This window comes from Salvelinus fontinalis, chromosome 38 (assembly GCF_029448725.1).
Source record: "Salvelinus fontinalis isolate EN_2023a chromosome 38, ASM2944872v1, whole genome shotgun sequence".
Classification (NCBI taxonomy): Eukaryota; Metazoa; Chordata; class Actinopteri; order Salmoniformes; family Salmonidae; genus Salvelinus; species Salvelinus fontinalis.
In genome coordinates this window covers 2636796-2659924 of record NC_074702.1, presented here as the reverse complement: position 1 = coordinate 2659924, position 23129 = coordinate 2636796, and positions in this window count along the sequence as shown.

The following is a 23129-nucleotide window of genomic DNA, read 5'->3' as shown; positions in this document are numbered from 1 at the left end:
CCCCCACACTAAGCCCACCCCAAACCCTCACACTAAGCCCACCCCAAACCCCCCCACACTAGGCCCACCCCAAACCCCCACACTAAGCCCACCCCAAACCCCCACACTAAGCCCACCCCAAACCCTCACACTAGGCCCACCCCAAACCCCCCCACACTAGGCCCACCCCAAACCCCCACACTAAGCCCACCCCAAACCCCCACACTAAGCCCACCCCAAACCCCCACACTAAGCCCACCCCAAACCCCCCCACACTAGGCCCACCCCAAACCCCCACACTAAGCCCACCCCAAACCCCCACACTAAGCCCACCCCAAACCCCCACACTAAGCCCACCCCAAACCCCCACATTAAGCCCACCCCAAACCCCCCCACACTAGGCCCACCCCAAACCCCCCCACACTAGGCCCACCCCAAACCCCCCCACACTAGGCCCACCCCAAACCCCCACACTAAGCCCACCCCAAACCCCTCCACACTAGGCCCACCCCAAACCCCCCCACACTAGGCCCACCCCCAAACCCCACATTAAGCCCACCCCAAACCCCCACACTAAGCCCACCCCAAACCCTCACCCTCACACGGGCTTCTACACCTGCATTACTAGCTGTTTGGGGTTTTAGGCTGGGTTTCTGTACAGCACTTCGAGATATTATCTGATGTACGAAGGGCTATATAAAATAAAATTGATTGATTGATTAAGCCCACCCCAAACCCTCACACTAGGTCCACCCCAAATCCTCACATTAAGCCCACCCCAAACCCTCACACTAGGCCCACCCCAAACCCTCACATTAAGCCCACCCCAAACCCCCACATTAAGCCCACTCCAAACCCCACACTAAGCCCACCCCAAACCCCCACACTAGGCCCACCCCAAACCCCCACACTAGGCCCACCCCAAACCCCCACATTAAGCCCACCCCAAACCCCCCACACTAGGCCCACCCCAAACCCCCACATTAAGCCCACACCAAACCCCCACATTAAGCCCACCCCAAACCCACACACTAGGCCCACCCCAAACCCCCACACTAAGCCCACCCCAAACCCCCCACACTAGGCCCACCCCAAACCCCCACATTAAGCCCACACCAAACCCCCACATTAAGCCCACCCCAAACCCTCACACTAGGCCCACCCCAAACCCTCACACTAGGTCCACCCCAAACCCTCACATTAAGCCCACCCCAAACCCCCCACATTAAGCCCACCCCAAACCCTCACACTAAGCCCACCCCAAACCCCCACACTAAGCCCACCCCAAACCCCCACACTAAGCCCACCCAAACCCCCACATTAAGACCACCACAAACCCCCACACTAAGCCCACCCTAAACCCCCACATTAAGCCCACCCCAAACCCCCACACTAGGTCCACCCCAAACCCCCACACTAGGTCCACCCCAAACCCCCACACTAGGTCCACCCCAAACCCCCACACTAAGCCCACCCCAAACCCCCACACTAAGCCCACCCAAACCCCCACATTAAGCCCACCCCAAACCCCCACACTAAGCCCACCCCAAACCCCCACATTAAGCCCACGCCTCACCCCACATTAGGCCCACCCCAAACCACCACACTAAGCCCACCCAAACCCCCACATTAAGCAAACCCCAAAGCCCCACCCCAAACCCCCACACTAAGCCCACCCAAACCCCCACATTAAGCAAACCCCCACACTAAGCCCACCCCAAAAGCTCACATTAAGCCCACCCCAAACCCCCACATTAAGCCCACCCCAAACCCTCACATTAAGCCCACCCCAAACCCCCACATTAAGCCCAACCCAACCCCCCACACTAAGCCCACCCCAAACCCCCACACTAGGCCCACCCCAAACCCCCACACTAAGCCCACCCCAAACCCCCACACTAAGCCCACCCCAAACCCCCAAACTAAGCCCACCCCAGTGTACAGTATCAGTTTTCTCTGTTTGACATGTAGTATGAAGCTGTGGCTTGTAGTATTCTTTATCTATGCTCTGTATTCTCAGTGAATGTGGTGATGTTTTCCTCCTAAGAGATTAGCCTCCTACCTCAGAACCAGCCCAGGACCCTCCTATCTCAGAACCAACCCACGACCCTCCTACCTCAGAACCAGCCCAGGACCCCTCCTAACTCAGAACCAGCCCAGGACCCCTCCTAACTCAGAACCAACCCAGGACCCCTCCTACCTCAGAACCAACCCAAGACCCTCCTACCTCAGAACCAACCCAGGACCCTCCTATCTCAGAACTAACCCAGGACCCCTCCTACCTCAGAACCAACCCAGGACCCCTCATATCTCAGAACCAACCCAGGACCCCTCCTACCTCAGAACCAACCCAGGACCCTCCTACCTCAGAACCAGCCCAGGACCCCTCATATCTCAGAACCAACCCAGGACCCTCCTACCTCAGAACCAGCCCAGGACCCCTCATATCTCAGAACCAACCCAGGACCCCTCCTAACTCAGAACCAACCCAGGACCCCTCCTAACTCAGAACCAACCCAGGACCTTCCTAACTCAGAACCAGCCCAGGACCCTCCTACCTCATAACCAGCCCAGGACCCCTCCTAACTCAGAACCAACCCAGAACCCTCCTAACTCAGAACCAACCCAGGACCCCTCCTACCTCAGAACCAACCCAGGGCCCTCCAACCCAGGACCCCTCCTAACTCAGAACCAACCCAGGACCCCTCCTAACTCAGAACCAGCCCAGGACCCCTCCTACCTCAGAACCAATCCAGGACCCTCCTAACTCAGAACCAGCCCAGGACCCTCCTATCTCAGAACCAACCCAGGACCCTCCTAACTCAGAACCAACCTAGGACCCCTCCTAACTCAGAACCAGCCCAGGGCCCTCCAACCCAGGACCCCTCCTACCTCAGAACCAACCCATGACCCCTCCTACCTCAGAACCAGCCCAGGACCCCTCGTACCTCAGAACCAACCCGGGACCCTCCTACCTCAGAACCAACCCAGGACCCCTCCTAACTCAGAACCAACCCAGGACCCCTCCTACCTCAGAACCAACCCAGGACCCTTCCTAACTCAGAACCAGCCCAGGACCCCTCCTACCTCAGAACCAACCCAGGACCCTCCTAACTCAGAACCAGCCCAGGACCCCCCTACCTCAGAACCAACCCAGGACCCCTCCTATCTCAGAACCAACCCAGGACCCCTCCTAACTCAAAACCAGCCCAGGACCCCTCCTAACTCAGAACCAGCCCAGGACCCCTCCTAACTCAGAACCAACCCAGGACCCCTCCTACCTCAGAACCAACCCAGGACCCTCCTATCTCAGAACTAACCCAGGACCCTCCTACCTCAGAACCAACCCAGGACCCCTCATATCTCAGAACCAACCCAGGACCCCTCCTACCTCAGAACCAACCCAGGACCCTCCTAACTCAGAACCAGCCCAGGACCCCTCCTAACTCAGAACCAACCCAGGACCCTCCTAACTCAGAACCAACCCAGGACCCCTCCTAACTCAGAACCAACCCAGGACCCCTCCTAACTCAGAACCAACCCAGGACCCCTAGTGGTAGGTTTATGGTAGTGTCTGTCCATCAACAGCATCATTACTCCCTCTAGTGGTAGGTTTATGGTAGTGTGTTCATCAACAGCATCACTACACCCTCTAGTGGTAGGTTTATGTTAGTGTCTTCATTAACAGCATCATTACACCCTCTAGTGGTAGGTTTATGGTAGTGTCTTCATTAACAGCATCATTACACCCTCTAGTGGCAGGTTTATGGTAGTGTCTTTTCAACAGCATCATTACACCCTCTAGTGGCAGGTTTATGGTAGTGTCTTTTCAACAGCATCATTACACCCTCTAGTGGTAGGTTTATGGTATTGTCTGTTCAACAGCATCATTACACCCTCTAGTGGTAGGTTTATGGTAGTGTGTTCATCAACAGCATCATTACACCCTCTAGTGGTAGGTTTATGGTAGTGTCTATTCAACAGCATCACTACACCCTCTAGTGGTAGGTTTATGGTATTGTCTGTCCATCAACAGCATCACTACACCCTCTAGTGGTAGGTTTATGGTAGTGTCTGTTCAACAGCATCACTACACCCTCTAGTGGTAGGTTTATGGTAGTGTCTGTTCAACAGCATCATTACACCCTCTAGTGGTAGGTTTATGGTAGTGTGTTCATCAACAGCATCATTACACCCTCTAGTGGTAGGTTTATGGTAGTGTCTGTTCAACAGCATCATTACACCCTCTAGTGGTAGGTTTATGGTAGTGTCTGTCCTTTATCAGCATCATTACACCCTCTAGTGGTAGGTTTATGGTAGTGTCTGTTCAACAGCATCACTACACCCTCTAGTGGTAGGTTTATGGTAGTGTCTGTTCAACAGCATCATTACACCCTCTAGTGGTAGGTTTATGGTAGTGTGTTCATCATCAGCATCATTACACCCTCTAGTGATAGGTTTATGGTAGTGTCTGTCCATCAACAGCATCATTACACCCTCTAGTGGTAGGTTTATGGTAGTGTGTTCATCAGCAGCATCATTACACCCTCTAGTGGTAGGTTTATGGTAGTGTCTGTCCATCAACACCATCACTACACCCTCTAGTGGTAGGTTTATGGTAGTGTCTGTTCAACAGCATCACTACACCCTCTAGTGGTAGGTTTATGGTATTGTCTGTTCAACAGCATCACTACACCCTCTAGTGGTAGGTTTATGGTAGTGTCTGTTCATCATCAGCATCATTACACCCTCTAGTGGTAGGTTTATGGTAGTGTCTGTTCAACAGCATCACTACACCCTCTAGTGGTAGGTTTATGGTTGTGTCTGTTCATCATCAGCAGCATTACTCCCTCTAGTGGTAGGTTTATGGTATTGTCTGTTCATCAGCATCATTACACCCTCTAGTGGTAGGTTTATGGTAGTGTGTTCATCAACAGCATCACTACACCCTCTAGTGGTAGGAAATCCCATTATCAGTGTTATTGCAGAGGACAGTCATTAATTAAGCCAGTCAGTCTGTGATAGTGTTTGACAGAGGTGAAGTGTTGAGAGAGGTGTCTGTGGTAGAGAGGTGTCTGTGGTAGAGAAGGCCATTGATAGGTCTCTGTGGTAGAGAGGTCTCTGTGGTAGAGAGGTCTTTGTGGTAGAGAGGTCTTTGTGGTAGAGAGGTCTCTGTGGTAGAGAGGTCTCTGTGGTAGAGAGGTCTCTGTGGTAGAGAGGTCTCTGTGGTAGAGAGGTCTCTGTGGTAGAGAGGTCTCTGTGGTAGAGAAGTCTCTCTGGTAGAGAGGTCTCTGTGGTAGAGAGGTCTCTGTAGTAGAGAGGTCTCTGTAGTAGAGAGGTCTCTGTGGTAGAGAGGTCTCTGTGGTAGAGAGGTCTCTGTGGTAGAGAGGTCTCTGTGGTAGAGAGGTCTCTGTGGTAGAGAGGTCTCTCTGGCAGAGAGGTCTCTGTGGTAGAGAGGACTCTGTGGTAGAGAGGACTCTGGTAGAGAGGTCTCTGTGGTAGAGAGGTCTCTGTGGTAGAGAGGTCTCTGTGGTAGAGAGGTCTCTGTGGTAGAGAGGTCTCTGTGGTAGAAAGGACTCTGTGGCAGAGAGGACTCTGTGGCAGAGAGGTCTCTGTGGTAGAGAGGACTCTGTGGTAGAGAGGTCTCTGTGGTAGAGAGGACTCTGTGGCAGAGAGGTCTCTGTGGTAGAGAGGACTCTGTGGTAGAGAGGACTCTGTGGTAGAGAGGTCTCTGTGGTAGAGAGGTCTCTGTGGTAGAGAGGTCTCTGTGGTAGAGAGGTCTCTGTGGTAGAGAGGTCTCTGTGGTAGAGAAGGCCAGAGTACTAGCTAGTAGTACTGCAGACAGCTGCTCCCTCCATAAAGGGGTTAGAGAGAATATTAAAGAGTACTAGCTAGTAGTAGTGGAGTACTGGAGGACCAGACAGCTGCTCGCTCCTTAGAGAGAATATTAAAGAGTACTAGCTAGTAGTAGTGGAGTACTGGAGGACCAGACAGCTGCTCGCTCCTTAGAGAGAATATTAAAGAGTACTAGCTAGTAGTAGTGGACTAGCAGTACTAGATGAGCAGACAGCTGCTCCCTCCATAAAGGGGTTAGAGAGAATATTAAAGAGTACTAGCTAGTAGTAGTGGACTAGTAGTACTGGACTACTGTAGCAGCTAGATGAGTAGAGAGAATATTAAAGGGTACTAGCTAGTAGTAGTGGAGTACTGGATGAGCAGACAGCTGCTCGCTCCATAAAGGGGTAAGAGAGAATATTAAAGAGTACTAGCTAGTAGTAGTGGAGTACTGGATGAGCAGACAGCTGCTCGCTCCATAAAGGGACAGAGAGAATATTAAAGAGTACTAGCTAGTAGTAGTGGACTAGTAGTACTGGACTACTGTAGCAGCTAGATGAGTAGAGAGAATATTAAAGAGTACTAGCTAGTAGTAGTGGACTAGTAGTACTGGACTACTGTAGCAGCTAGATGAGTAGAGAGAATATTAAAGAGTACTAGCTAGTAGTAGTGGACTAGCAGTACTAGATGAGCAGACAGCTGCTCGCTCCATAAAGGGGTAAGAGAGAATATTAAAGAGTACTAGCTAGTAGTAGTGGAGTACTGGAGGACCAGACAGCTGCTCGCTCCTTAGAGAGAATATTAAAGAGTACTAGCTAGTAGTACTGGAGTACTGGAGGAGCAGACAGCTGCTCGTTCCTTAAGAGAGATTATTAAAGGGTACTAGCTAGTAGTAGTGGACTAGTAGTAGTGGAGTACTAGATGAGCAGACAGCTGCTCCCTCCATAAAGGGACAGAGAGAATATTAAAGAGTACTAGCTAGTAGTAGTGGACTAGTAGTACTGGACTACTGTAGCAGCTAGATGAGTAGAGAGAATATTAAAGAGTACTAGCTAGTAGTACTGGACTAGTAGTACTGGACTACTGTAGCAGCTAGATGAGTAGAGAGATTATTAAAGGGTACTAGCTAGTAGTAGAGGACTAGTAGTACTGGAGTACTGGAGGAGCAGACAGCTTCTCGTTCCTTAAGAGAGATTATTAAAGACTACTAGCTAGTAGTAGTGGACTAGTAGTACTTCACCAAGCTGTCCTCATTACTGTGTCCCCGGGACCCCCAGGCCTCTGAGGGGTTGATCACTCTGCAGCATTGATGCTCTCTCAAGTCCTTTCATGTTCCCTGCCTGGATGGGGAGGAAATTCTAATACGACTTACTATGAAAAGATATGCACATACATTTAGCAGGGAAACCTCCAAGGGCTGAGCAGAGGAGATGGGCACGTGGCATCTGACACATCGTGTGAGGAGCAGGACTTCCCATAAATGATTCAGGCATTATTTATCACCAGTTTGTCTGCCCTTTGTTCCCAACGCCCCCTCACCCCCCCTCCTCACCTCACCAGGCCAGGGTAATGTTAATGTCTTGGCCTGTTACCCCCCCTCTCCTCCCCACCTCCACCAGGCCAGGGTAATGTTAATGTCTTGGCCTGTTACCCCACCCCCCCTCCCCACCTCCACCAGGCCAGGGTAATGTTAATGTCTTGGCCTGTTACCCCCCCTCCCCACCTCCACCAGGCCAGGGTAATGTTAATGTCTTGGCCTGTTACCCCCCCCCCCCCCCCTCCCCACCTCCACCAGGCCAGGGTAATGTTAATGTCTTGGCCTGTTACCCTCCCCCTCCCCACCCCCACCAGGCCAGGGTAATGTTAATGTCTTGGCCTGTTACCCTCCCCCTCCCCACCTCCACCAGGCCAGGGTAATGTGAATGTCTTGGCCTGTTACCCCCCCCTCCTCCCCCCTCCCCCACGCCAGGGTAATGTTAATGTCTTGGCCTGTTACCCCCCCTCCCCACTTCCACCAGGCTAGGGTAATGTTAATGTCTTGGCCTGTTACCCTCCCCCTCCCCACCCCCACCAGGCCAGGGTAATGTTAATGTCTTGGCCTGTTACCCTCCCCCTCCCCACCTCCACCAGGCCAGGGTAATGTTAATGTCTTGGCCTATTACCCCCCCCCCCCCCTCCCCACCTCCACCAGGCCAGGGTAATGTTAATGTCTTGGCCTGTTACCCCCGCCCCCCCCCCCTCCCCACCCCCACCAGGCCAGGGTAATGTTAATGTCTTGGCCTGTTACCCCCCCCCACCTCCACCAGACCAGGGTAATGTTAATGTCTTGGCCTGTTACCATCCCCCCCCCCTCCCCACCTCCACCAGACCAGGGTATTGTTAATGTCTTGGCCTGTTACCCCCCCCCCCCCCCCACCAGGCCAGGGTAATGTTAATGTCTTGGCCTGTTACCCCTCCCCCCCCTCCTCCCCACCTCCACCAGGCCAGGGTAATGTTAATGTCTTGGCCTGTTACCCTCCCCACCCCCACCAGGCCAGGGTAATGTTAATGTCTTGGCCTGTTACCCTCCCCCCCCCACCTCCACCAGGCCAGGGTAATGTTAATGTCTTGGCCTGTTACCCCCTCCCCCTCCCCACCTCCACCAGGCCAGGGTAATGTTAATGTCTTGGCCTGTTCCCCCCCCCCCCCCCCACCAGGCCTGGGTAATGTTAATGTCTTGGCCTGTTACACCCCCCCCCCCCCCCACCAGACCAGGGTAATGTTAATGTCTTGGCCTGTTACCCCCCCCCCTCCCCTCCCCACCTCCACCAGGCCAGGGTAATGTTAATGTCTTGGCCTGTTACCCCCCCTCCCCTCCCCACCTCCACCAGGCCAGGGTAATGTTAATGTCTTGGCCTGTTACCCCCTCCCCCCCTCCACCAGGCCAGGGTAATGTTGATGTCTTGGCCTGTTACCCCCCCCCCCCCCCTCCACCAGGCCAGGGTAATGTTAATGTCTTGGCCTGTTACCCCCCCTCCCCCTCCCCACCTCCACCAGGCCAGGGTAATGTTAATGTCTTGGCCTGTTACCCCCCCCCCCCTCCCCACCTCCACCAGACCAGGGTATTGTTAATGTCTTGGCCTGTTACCCCCCCCTCCCCTCCCCACCTCCACCAGGCCAGGGTAATGTTAATGTCTTGGCCTGTTACCCCCCCCGCCCTCCTCCCCACCTCCACCAGGCCAGGGTAATGTTAATGTCTTGGCCTGTTACCCCCCCCCCCCCCACCTCCACCAGGCCAGGGTAATGTTAATGTCTTGGCCTGTTACCACCCCCCCCCCCCTCCCCACCTCCACCAGGCCAGGGTAATGTGAATGTCTTGGCCTGTTACCCCCCCCTCCTCCCCCCTCCCACCTCCACCAGGCCAGGGTAATGTTAATGTCTTGGCCTGTTACCCCCCCTCCCCACTTCCACCAGGCTAGGGTAATGTTAATGTCTTGGCCTGTTACCCTCCCCCTCCCCACCCCCACCAGGCCAGGGTAATGTTAATGTCTTGGCCTGTTACCCTCCCCCTCCCCACCTCCACCAGGCCAGGGTAATGTTAATGTCTTGGCCTGTTACCCCCCCCCCCCCCTCCCCACCTCCACCAGGCCAGGGTAATGTTAATGTCTTGGCCTGTTACCCCCGCCCCCCCCCCCTCCCCACCCCCACCAGGCCAGGGTAATGTTAATGTCTTGGCCTGTTACCCCCCCCCCCACCTCCACCAGACCAGGGTAATGTTAATGTATTGGCCTGTTACCCCCTCCCCAAATCCACAAGGCCAGGGTAATGTTAATGTCTTGGCCTGTTACCCCCTCCCCCTCCCCACCTCCACCAGGCCAGGGTAATGTTAATGTCTTGGCCTGTTACCCCCGCCCCCTCCCCCCTCCCCACCCCCACCAGGCCAGGGTAATGTTAATGTCTTGGCCTGTTACCACCTCCCCCCTCCCCACCTCCACCAGGCCAGGGTAATGTTAATGTCTTGGCCTGTTACCCCCGCCCCCCCCCCCCCTCCCCACCCCCACCAGACCAGGGTAATGTTAATGTCTTGGCCTGTTACCACCTCCCCCCTCCCCACCTCCACCAGACCAGGGAAATGTTAATGTCTTGGCCTGTTACCCTCCCCCTCCCCTCCCCACCTCCACCAGGCCAGGGTAATGTTAATGTCTTGGCCTGTTACCCCCCCTCCCCACCTCCACCAGACCAGGGTATTGTTAATGTCTTGGCCTGTTACCCCCCCCCCCCCCACCAGGCCAGGGTAATGTTAATGTCTTGGCCTGTTACCCCTCCCCCCCCTCCTCCCCACCTCCACCAGGCCAGGGTAATGTTAATGTCTTGGCCTGTTACCCTCCCCACCCCCACCAGGCCAGGGTAATGTTAATGTCTTGGCCTGTTACCCTCCCCCCCCCACCTCCACCAGGCCATTGTAATGTTAATGTCTTGGCCTGTTACCCCCTCCCCCTCCCCACCTCCACCAGGCCAGGGTAATGTTAATGTCTTGGCCTGTTACACCCCCCCCCCCCCCCCACCAGACCAGGGTAATGTTAATGTCTTGGCCTGTTACCCCCCCCCCCTCCCCCTCCCCACCTCCACCAGGCCAGGGTAATGTTAATGTCTTGGCCTGTTACCCCCCCTCCCCTCCCCACCTCCACCAGGCCAGGGTAATGTTAATGTCTTGGCCTGTTACCCCCTCCCCACCTCCACCATGCCAGGGTAATGTTAATGTCTTGGCCTGTTACCCCCTCCCCACCTCCACCAGGCCAGGGTATTGTTAATGTCTTGGCCTGTTACCCCCCCCCCCCTCCCCACCTCCACCAGACCAGGGTAATGTTAATGTCTTGGCCTGTTACACCCCCCCCCCCCCCCCCCACCAGACCAGGGTAATGTTAAGGTCTTGGCCTGTTACCCCCTCCCCACCTACACCATGCCAGAGTAATGTTAATGTCTTGGCCTGTTACCCCCTCCCCACCTCCACCATGCCAGGGTAATGTTAATGTCTTGGCCTGTTACCCCCTCCCCACCTCCACCAGGCCAGGGTAATGTTAATGTCTTGGCCTGTTACCCCCTCCCCACCTACACCATGCCAGAGTAATGTTAATGTCTTGGCCTGTTACCCCCTCCCCACTTCAACCATGCCAGGGTAATGTTAATGTCTTGGCCTGTTACCCCCTCCCCACCTCCACCAGGCCAGGGTAATGTTAATGTCTTGGCCTGTTACCCCCCCCCCCCCCCTCCACCAGGCCAGGGTAATGTTAATGTCTTGGCAAGTTACCCCCTCCCCCTCCCCACCTCCACCAGGCCAGGGTAATGTTAATGTCTTGGCCTGTTACCCCCCCCCCTCCCCACCTCCACCAGACCAGGGTAATGTTAATGTCTTGGCCTGTTACCTCCCCTCCCCTCCCCACCTCCACCAGGCCAGGGTAATGTTAATGTCTTGGCCTGTTACCCCCCCCGCCCTCCTCCCCACCTCCACACCACCAGGCCAGGGTAATGTTAATGTCTTGGCCTGTTACCACCCCCCCCCCCTCCCCACCTCCACCAGGCCAGGGTAATGTTAATGTCTTGGCCTGTTACCACCCCCCCCCCCCCCCCCTCCACCATGCCAGGGTAATGTTAATGTCTTGGCCTGTTACCCCTCCCCACCTCCACCATGCCAGGGTAATGTTAATGTCTTGGCCTGTTACCCCCTCCCCCCCTCCACCAGGCCAGGGTAATGTTAATGTCTTGGCCTGTTACCCCCCCCCCCCCCTCTACCAGGCCAGGGTAATGTTAATGTCTTGGCAAGTTACCCCCTCCCCCTCCCCACCTCCACCAGGCCAGGGTAATGTTAATGTCTTGGCCTGTTACCCCCCCCCCCCCCTCCCCACCTCCACCAGACCAGAGTAATGTTAATGTCTTGGCCTGTTACCCCCCCTCCCCTCCCCACCTCCACCAGGCCAGGGTAATGTTAATGTCTTGGCCTGTTACCCCCCCCGCCCTCCTCCCCACCTCCACCAGGCCAGGGTAATGTTAATGTCTTGGCCTGTTACCACCCCCCCCCCCCCTCCCCACCTCCACCAGGCCAGTGTAATGTTAATGTCTTGGCCTGTTACCACCCCCCCCCCCCCTCCCCACCTCCACCAGGCCAGGGTAATGTTAATGTCTTGGCCTGTTACCCCCCCTCCTCCCCCTTCCCCCCCCTCCACCAGACCAGGGTAATGTTAATGTCTTGGCCTGTTACCCCCCCCCCCCCCACCTCCACCAGGCCAGGGTAATGTTAATGTCTTGGCCTGTTACCCCCTCCCCCTCCCCACCTCCACCAGACCAGGGTAATGTTAATGCCTTGGCCTGTTACCCCCCCCTCCCCCCTCCCCCTCCCCACCTCCACCAGGCCAGGGTAATGTTAATGTCTTGGCCTGTTACCCCCCCCCCCCCTCCCCACCGCCACCAGGCCAGGGTAATGTTAATGTCTTGGCCTGTTACCCCTCCCCACCTCCACCAGGCCAGGGTAATGTTAATGTCTTGGCCTGTTACCCCCTCCCCCTCCCCACCCCCACCAGGCCAGGGGAATGTGAATGTCTTGGCCTGTTACCCCCCCTCCTCCCCCCTCCCACCTCCACCAGGCCAGGGTAATGTTAATGTCTTGGCCTGTTACCCCCCCCTCCCCACTTCCACCAGGCTAGGGTAATGTTAATGTCTTGGCCTGTTACCCTCCCCCTCCCCACCAGGCCAGGGTAATGTTAATGTCTTGGCCTGTTACCCCCCCCCCCCCCCCACCTCCACCAGGCCAGGGTAATGTTAATGTCTTGGCCTGTTACCCCCCCCCCCTCCCCACCTCCACCAGACCAGGGTAATGTTAATGCCTTGGCCTGTTACCCCCCCCTCCCCCCTCCCCACCTCCACCAGGCCAGGGTAATGTTAATGTCTTGGCCTGTTACCCCCCCCCCCTCCCCACTGCCACCAGGCCAGGGTAATGTTAATGTCTTGGCCTGTTACCCCTCCCCACCTCCACCAGGCCAGGGTAATGTTAATGTCTTGGCCTGTTACCCCCCTCCCCCTCCCCACCCCCACCAGGCCAGGGGAATGTGAATGTCTTGGCCTGTTACCCCCCCCTCCTCCCCCCTCCCACCTCCACCAGGCCAGGGTAATGTTAATGTCTTGGCCTGTTACCCCCCCTCCCCACTTCCACCAGGCTAGGGTAATGTTAATGTCTTGGCCTGTTACCCTCCCCCTCCCCACCAGGCCAGGGTAATGTTAATGTCTTGGCCTGTTACCCCCCCCCACCTCCACCAGGCCAGGGTAATGTTAATGTCTTGGCCTGTTACCCCCCCCCCTCCCCACCTCCACCAGGCCAGGGTAATGTTAATGTCTTGGCCTGTTACCCCCGCCCCCCCCCCCCTCCTCCACCCCCACCAGGCCAGGGTAATGTTAATGTCTTGGCCTGTTACCCCCCCCCCACCTCCACCAGACCAGGGTAATGTTAATGTATTGGCCTGTTACCCCCTCCCCCTCCCCACCTCCACCAGGCCAGGGTAATGTTAATGTCTTGGCCTGTTACCCCCTCCCCACCTCCACCAGGCCAGGGTAATGTTAATGTCTTGGCCTGTTACCCCCGCCCCCCCCCCCCCCCTCCCCACCCCCACCAGGCCAGGGTAATGTTAATGTCTTGGCCTGTTACCACCTCCCCCCTCCCCACCTCCACCAGACCAGGGAAATGTTAATGTCTTGGCCTGTTACCCTCCCCCTCCCCTCCCCACCTCCACCAGACCAGGGTAATGTTAATGTCTTGGCCTGTTACCCCCCCTCCCCACCTCCACCAGGCCAGGGTAATGTTAATGTCTTGGCCTGTTACCCCCTCCCCACCTACACCATGCCAGGGTAATGTTAATGTCTTGGCCTGTTACCCCCTCCCCACCTCCACCATGCCAGGGTAATGTTAATGTCTTGGCCTGTTACCCCCCTCCCCACCTCCACCAGACCAGGGTAATGTTAATGTCTTGGCCTGTTACCCCCCCCCCCCCCCCTCCACCAGGCCAGGGTAATGTTAATGTCTTGGCAAGTTACCCCCTCCCCCTCCCCACCTCCACCAGGCCAGGGTAATGTTAATGTCTTGGCCTGTTACCCCCCCCCCTCCCCACCTCCACCAGACCAGGGTAATGTTAATGTCTTGGCCTGTTACACCCCCCCCCCCCCCCCCACCAGATCAGGGTAATGTTAATGTCTTGGCCTGTTCCTCCCCCTCCCCACCTCCACCAGGCCAGGGTAATGTTAATGTCTTGGCCTGTTACCCCCCCTCCCCTCCCCACCTCCACCAGGCCAGGGTAATGTTAATGTCTTGGCCTGTTACCCCCTCCCCACCTACACCATGCCAGGGTAATGTTAATGTCTTGGCCTGTTACCCCCTCCCCCCCTCCACCAGGCCAGGGTAATGTTAATGTCTTGGCCTGTTACCCCCCCCTCTACCAGGCCAGGGTAATGTTAATGTCTTGGCAAGTTACCCCCTCCCCCTCCCCACCTCCACCAGATCAGGGTAATGTTAATGTCTTGGCCTGTTCCTCCCCCTCCCCACCTCCACCAGGCCAGGGTAATGTTAATGTCTTGGCCTGTTACCCCTCCCCACCTCCACCAGGCCAGGGTAATGTTAATGTCTTGGCAAGTTACCCCCTCCCCCTCCCCACCTCCACCAGACCAGAGTAATGTTAATGTCTTGGCCTGTTACCCCCCCTCCCCTCCCCACCTCCACCAGGCCAGGGTAATGTTAATGTCCTGGCCTGTTACCCCCCCCCCGCCCTCCTCCCCACCTCCACCAGGCCAGGGTAATGTTAATGTCTTGGCCTGTTACCACCCCCCCCCCCTCCCCACCTCCACCAGGCCAGGGTAATGTTAATGTCTTGGCCTGTTACCCCCCCTCCTCCCCCTTCCCCCCCTCCACCAGACCAGGGTAATGTTAATGTCTTGGCCTGTTACCCCCCCCCCCCCACCTCCACCAGGCCAGGGTAATGTTAATGTCTTGGCCTGTTACCCCCTCCCCCTCCCCACCTCCACCAGACCAGGGTAATGTTAATGTCTTGGCCTGTTACCCCCCCTCCCCCCTCCCCCTCCCCACCTCCACCAGGCCAGGGTAATGTTAATGTCTTGGCCTGTTACCCCCCCTCCCCACCGCCACCAGGCCAGGGTAATGTTAATGTCTTGGCCTGTTACCCCTCCCCACCTCCACCAGGCCAGGGCAATGTTAATGTCTTGGCCTGTTACCCCCTCCCCACCCCCACCAGGCCAGGGTAATGTTAATGTCTTGGCCTGTTACCGCCCCTCCCCCTCCCCACCAGGCCAGGGTAATGTTAATGTCTTGGCCTGTTACCCCCCCTCCCCCTCCCCACCTCCACCAGGCCAGGGTAATGTTAATGTCTTGGCCTGTTACCCGCCCCCCTCTCCCCACCTCCACCCGACCAGGGTAATGTTAATGTCTTGGCCTGTTACCCCCCCTCCCCACCTCCACCAGACCAGGGTAATGTTAATGTCTTGGCCTGTTACCCCCCCCCCCTCCACCAGGCCAGGGTAATGTTAATGTCTTGGCCTGTTACCCCCCCCCCCCCTCCACCAGGCCAGGGTAATGTTAATGTCTTGGCCTGTTACCCCCCCCCCCCCCCTCCACCAGGCCAGGGTAATGTTAATGTCTTGGCCTGTTACCCCCTCCCCACCTACACCATGCCAGAGTAATGTTAATGTCTTGGCCTGTTACCCCCTCCCCACCTCCACCATGCCAGGGTAATGTTAATGTCTTGGCCTGTTACCCCCTCCCCACCTCCACCATGCCAGGGTAATGTTAATGTCTTGGCCTGTTACCCCCCCCCCCCCTCCACCAGGCCAGGGTAATGTTAATGTCTTGGCCTGTTACCCCCCCCCCCCCTCCACCAGGCCAGGGTAATGTTAATGTCTTGGCCTGTTACCCCCCTCCCCACCTACACCATGCCAGAGTAATGTTAATGTCTTGGCCTGTTACCCCCTCCCCACCTCCACCATGCCAGGGTAATGTTAATGTCTTGGCAAGTTGCCCCCTCCCCCTCCCCACCTCCACCAGGACAGGGTAATGTTAATGTCTTGGCCTGTTACCCCCCCCCCCCCCTCCACCAGGCCAGGGTAATGTTAATGTCTTGGCAAGTTGCCCCCTCCCCCTCCCCACCTCCACCAGGCCAGGGTAATGTTAATGTCTTGGCCTGTTACCCCCCCCCCCTCCCCACCTCCACCAGACCAGGGTAATGTTAATGTCTTGGCCTGTTACCTCCCCTCCCCTCCCCACCTCCACCAGGCCAGGGTAATGTTAATGTCTTGGCCTGTTAGCCCCCCCGCCCTCCTCCCCACCTCCACCAGGCCAGGGTAATGTTAATGTCTTGGCCTGTTACCACCCCCCCCCTCCCCACCTCCACCAGGCCAGGGTAATGTTAATGTCTTGGCCTGTTACCCCCGCCCCCCCCCCCTCCCCACCCCCACCAGGCCAGGGTAATGTTAATGTCTTGGCCTGTTACCCCCCCCCCCCACCTCCACCAGACCAGGGTAATGTTAATGTATTGGCCTGTTACCCCCTCCCCCTCCCCACCTCCACCAGGCCAGGGTAATGTTAATGTCTTGGCCTGTTACCCCCTCCCCACCTCCACCAGGCCAGGGTAATGTTAATGTCTTGGCCTGTTACCCCCGCCCCCCCCCCTCCCCACCCCCACCAGGCCAGGGTAATGTTAATGTCTTGGCCTGTTACCACCTCCCCCCTCCCCACCTCCACCAGACCAGGGAAATGTTAATGTCTTGGCCTGTTACCCTCCCTCTCCCCTCCCCACCTCCACCAGACCAGGGTAATGTTAATGTCTTGGCCTGTTACCCCCCCCTCCCCACCTCCACCAGACCAGGGTATTGTTAATGTCTTGGCCTGTTACCCCCCCCCCCCCCCCCCCACCAGGCCAGGGTAATGTTAATGTCTTGGCCTGTTACCCCTCCCCCCCCTCCTCCCCACCTCCACCAGGCCATGGGTAATGTTAATGTCTTGGCCTGTTACCCTCCCCACCCCCACCAGGCCAGGGTAATGTTAATGTCTTGGCCTGTTACCCTCCCCCCCCACCTCCACCAGGCCATTGTAATGTTAATGTCTTGGCCTGTTACCCCCTCCCCCTCCCCACCTCCACCAGGCCAGGGTAATGTTAATGTCTTGGCCTGTTCCCCCCCCCCCCACCAGGCCAGGGTAATGTTAATGTCTTGGCCTGTTACACCCCCCGCCCCCCCCACCAGACCAGGGTAATGTTAATGTCTTGGCCTGTTACCCCCCCCCCCTCCCCCTCCCCACCTCCACCAGGCCAGGGTAATGTTAATGTCTTGGCCTGTTACCCCCCCTCCCCTCCCCACCTCCACCAGGCCAGGGTAATGTTAATGTCTTGGCCTGTTACCCCCTCCCCACCTACACCATGCCAGGGTAATGTTAATGTCTTGGCCTGTTACCCCCCTCCCCACCACCACCAGGCCAGGGTAATGTTAATGTCTTGGCCTGTTACCCCCTCCCCACCTCCACCAGGACAGGGTAATGTTAATGTCTTGGCCTGTTACCCCCCCCCCCCCCCCCCCCCCCTCCACCAGGCCAGGGTAATGTTAATGTCTTGGCAAGTTACCCCCTCCCCCTCCCCACCTCCACCAGGCCAGGGTAATGTTAATGTCTTGGCCTGTTACCCCCCCCTCCCCACCTCCACCATGCCAGGGTAATGTTAATGTCTTGGCCTGTTACACCCCCCCCCCCCCCCCCACCAGATCAGGGTAATGTTAATGTCTTGGCCTGTTACCACCCCCCCCCCCCCTCCCCACCACCAGGCCAGGGAATGTTAATGTCTTGGCCTGTTACCACCCCCCCCACCTCCACCAGGCCAGGGTAATGTTAATGTCTTGGCCTGTTACCCCCTCCCCCTCCACCAGACCAGGGTAATGTTAATGTCTTGGCCTGTTACCCCCCCCTCCCCCCTCCCCCTCCCCACCTCCACCAGGCCAGGGTAATGTTTATGTCTTGGCCTGTTACCCCCCCCCCCCCCTCCCCACCACCACCAGGCCAGGGTAATGTTAATGTCTTGGCCTGTTACCCCTCCCCACCTCCACCAGGCCAGGGTAATGTTAATGTCTTGGCCTGTTACCCCCTCCCCCTCCCCACCCCCACCAGGCCAGGGTAATGTTAATGTCTTGGCCTGTTACCCGCCCCCCTTTCCCCACCTCCACCCGACCAGGGTAATGTTAATGTCTTGGCCTGTTACCCCCTCCCCCCCTCCTCCCCACCCCCACCAGGCCAGGGTAATGTTAATGTCTTGGCCTGTTACCGCCCCTCCCACTCCCCACCTCCACCAGGCCAGGGTAATGTTAATGTCTTGGCCTGTTACCCCGCCTCCCCCTCCCCACCTCCACCAGGCCAGGGTAATGTTAATGTCTTGGCCTGTTACCCGCCCCCCTCTCCCCACCTCCACCCGACCAGGGTAATGTTAATGTCTTGGCCTGTTACCCCCCCCTCCCCACCTCCACCAGGCCAGGGTAATGTTATGTCTTGGCCTGTTACCCGCCCCCTCCTCCCCACCTCCACCAGGCCAGGGTAATGTTAATGTCTTGGCCTGTTACCCCCCCCCCCCCCTCCCCACCTCCACCAGAGCATAGTAATGTTAATGTCTTGGCCTGTTACCCCCTCCCCCCTCCACACCTCCACCAGGCCAGGGTAATGTTAATGTCTTGGCCTGTTCCCCCCCCCCCCCCTCCCCACCTCCACCAGGCCAGGGTAATGTTAATGTCTTGGCCTGTTACCCCCTCCCCCCTCCACACCTCCACCAGGCCAGGGTAATGTTAATGTCTTGGCCTGTTCCCTCCCCCCCCCCCTCCCCACCTCCACCAGGCCAGGGTAATGTTAATGTCTTGGCCTGTTACCCCCCCCCCCACCCTCACCAGGCCAGGGTAATGTTAATGTCTTGGCCTGTTAACCCCCCCTCCCCCTCCCCACCTCCACCAGGCCAGGGTAATGTTAATGTCTTGGCATGTTACCCCCCCCCCCTCCCCACCTCCACCAGGCCAGGGTAATGTTAATGTCTTGGCCTGTTACCCCCCTCCCCCCTCCACACCTCCACCAGGCCAGGGTAATGTTAATGTCTTGGCCTGTTCCCCCCCCCCCCCCTCCCCACCTCCACCAGGCCAGGGTAATGTTAATGTCTTGGCCTGTTACCCCCCCCCCTCCCCCCACCTCCACCAGGCCAGGGTAATGTTAATGTCTTGGCCTGTTACCCCCCCCCTCCCCCCACCTCCACCAGGCCAGGGTAATGTTAATGTCTTGGCCTGTTACCCCCCCCTCCCCCCTCCTCCACCAGGCCAGGGTAATGTTAATGTCTTGGCCTGTTACCCCCCCCTCCTCCCCACCTCCACCAGGCCAGACCAATATAATGTAGTATAATGTGGTATACTGTACCAGTATAATGTGGTATACTGTACCAGTATAATGTAGTATACTGTAGTATACTGTACCAGTATAATGTAGTGTAATGTAGTATACTGTACCAGTATAATGTGGTATACTGTAGTATACTGTAGCAGTATAATGTAGTATACTGTACCAGTATGATGTGATATACTGTAGTATACTGTACCAGTATAATGTAGTATACTGTAGTATACTGTACCAGTATAATGTTGTGTAATGTAGTATACTGTACCAGTATAATGTAGTATACTGTACCAGTATAATGTGGTATACTATACCAGTATAATGTAGTATAATGTAGTGTACTGTACCAGTATAATGTGGTATACTGTAGTATACTATACCAGTATAATGTAGTATAATGTAGTATACTGTACCAGTATAATGTAGTGTAATGTAGTATACTGTACCAGTATAATGTAGTATACTGTACCAGTATAATGTAGTATAATGTAGTATACTGTACCAGTATAATGTGGTATACTATACCAGTATAATGTAGTATAATGTAGTGTACTGTACCAGTATAATGTAGTGTACTGTACCATTATAATGTAGTATACTGTAGTATACTGTACCAGTATAATGTAGGTATGCGGTCAGCTGTAGGGCTGGCTCAGGGAAGAGGATGCCCCTGCCTTGCATAGTCCCGTGGGAAATCTTAATTGGGCATGGGACACAAGCTAAGGCTTGACCACCCTTTAGCTGGCCACCTTGGATGAGGGTGTTTAGTGATTAAAGGCTGAAACACACACTGATTCGAAGGCACACTACTGAGGATGTGTCCCAAAATTGACATCTTAACCCTGTCTAAGAAATAGACCTCCCATGCCACTCTGTCAACATCACGGCAAATCTCAAGTGAGTGCATACCATCTATTGGCACAATGGACAGTTTCAACATCTCGTCCCGTGTTTTATGATTCTGTATACTGTAGTATACTGTACCAGTATAATGTAGTATAATGTAGTTTACTGTACCAGTATAATGTAGTATACTGTACCAGTATAATGTAGTATACTGTAGTATACTGTACCAGTATAATGTAGTATAGTGTAGTATACTGTACCAGTATAATGTAGTATAATGTAGTATACTGTACCAGTATAATGTAGTATACTGTACCAGTATAATGTAGTATACTATACCAGTATAATGTAGTATACTATACCAGTATAATGTAGTATACTGTACCAGTATAATGTAGTATACTGTAGTATAATATACCAGTATAATGTAGTGTAATGTAGTATACTGTACCAGTATAATGTAGTGTAATGTAGTATACTATACCAGTATAATGTAGTGTAATGTAGTATACTGTACCAATATAATGTAGTATACTATACCAGTGTAATATAGTATACTGTACCAGTATAATGTAGTATACTGTACCAGTATAATGTAGTATACTGTACCAGTATAATGTAGTATACTGTACCAGTATAATGTAGTATACTGTACCAGTATAATGTAGTATAATATACCAGTATAATGTAGTATACTATACCAGTATAATGTAGTATACTATACCAGTATAATGTAGTATACTGTACCAGTATAATGTAGTGTAATGTAGTATACTGTACCATTATAATGTACTATAATGTAGTATACTATACCAATGTAATGTAGTATACTGTACCAGTATAATGTAGTATACTATACCAGTATAATGTAGTGTAATGTAGTATACTGTACCAGTATAATGTAGTATACTGTACCAGTATAATGTAGTATACTATACCAGTATAATGTAGTGTAATGTAGTATACTGTACCAGTATAATGTAGTATTCTGTACCAATATAATATAGTGTAATGTAGTATACTATACCAGTATAATGTAGTCTAATGTAGTATACTGTACCAGTATAATGTAGTATACTGTAGTATACTGTTCCAGTTTAATGTAGTATAATGTAGTATACTATACCAGTATAATGTAGTATAATGTAGTATACTGTACCAGTATAATGTAGTATACTATACCAGTATAATGTAGTATACTGTACCAATGTAATGTAGTATACTATACCAGTATAATGTAGTGTAATGTAGTATACTGCACCAGTATAATGTGGTATACTGTACCAGTATACTGTGGTATACTGTAGTATAATATACCAGTATAATGTAGTGTAATGTAGTATACTGTACCAGTATAATGTAGTGTAATGTAGTATACTATATCAGTATAATGTAGTGTAATGTAGTATAATGTACCAGTATAATGTAGTATACTATACCAGTATAATGTAGTATACTATACCAGTATAATGTAGTATACTGTACCAGTAGAATGTAGTATACTATACCAGTATAATGTAGTATACTGTACCAGTATGATGTAGTATACTGTACCATTATAATGTAGTATAATGTAGTATACTATACCAGTATAATGTAGTATACTGTACCAACATAATGTAGTGTAATGTAGTATACTGTACCAATATAATGTAGTATACTGTGCCATTATAATGTACTATAATGTAGTATAGTATACCAGTATAATGTAGTATACTGTACCAATGTAATGTAGTATAATGTTGTATACTGTACCAATGTAATGTAGTATACTGTACCAATATAATGTAGTGTACTGTACAAGTATAATGTAGTATACTGTACCATTATAATGTAGTATAATGTACCAGTATGATGTAGTATACTGTACCATTATAATGTAGTGTAATGTAGTATAATGTACCAGTATAATGTAGTATAATTTGGTATACTGTACCAGTATAATGTAGTATAATGTAGTATACTGTACCAGTGTAATGTAGTATACTATACCAGTACGATGTAGTATACTGTACCAATATAATGTAGTATACTGTACAAGTATAATGTAGTATACTGTACCATTATAATGTAGTGTAATGTAGTATACTGTACCTGTATAATGTAGTATACTGTACCATTATAATGTAGTATAATGTAGTGTACTATACCAGTATAATGTAGTATACTGTACCAATATAATGTAGTATAATGTAGTATACTGTGCCATTATAATGTACTATAATGTAGTATAGTATACCAGTATAATGTAGTATACTAGACAAATGTAATGTAGTATACTGTACCAATATAATGCAGTATACTCTACCAGTATAATGTAGTATACTGTACCAGTATAATGTAGTATACTGTACCAGTATAATGTAGTATACTGTACCAGTATAATGTAGTATAATGTACTATACTGTACAAGTATAATGTAGGTTTCTGTACCAGTATAATGTAGTATACTGTACCAGTATAATGTAGTATACTGTACCAGTATAATGTAGTATACTGTACCAGTATAATGTAGTATAATGTAGTATACTGTACCAGTATAATGTAGTATACTGTACCAGTATAATGTAGTATACTGTACCAGTATAATGTAGTATACTATACCAGTATAATGTAGCGTAATGTAGTATACTATACCAGTATAATGTAGTATACTGTACCAGTGTAATGTAGTATACTGTACCAGTATAATGTAGTGTAATGTAGTATACTGTACCAGTATAATGTAGTATACTGTACCAGTTTAATGTAGTATACTGTACCAGTATAATGTAGTGTAATGTAGTATACTGTACCAATGTAATGTAGTATACTGTAGTATACTGTACCAATGTAATGTAGTATACTGTAGTATACTGTACCAATGTAATGTAGTATACTGTACCAATATAATGTAGTATACTGTACAAGTATAATGTAGTATACTGTACCATTATAATGTAGTGTAATGTAGTATACTGTACCAGTGTGATGTAGTATACTGTACCATTATAATGTAGTATAATGTAGTATACTGTACAAGTATAATGTAGGTTTC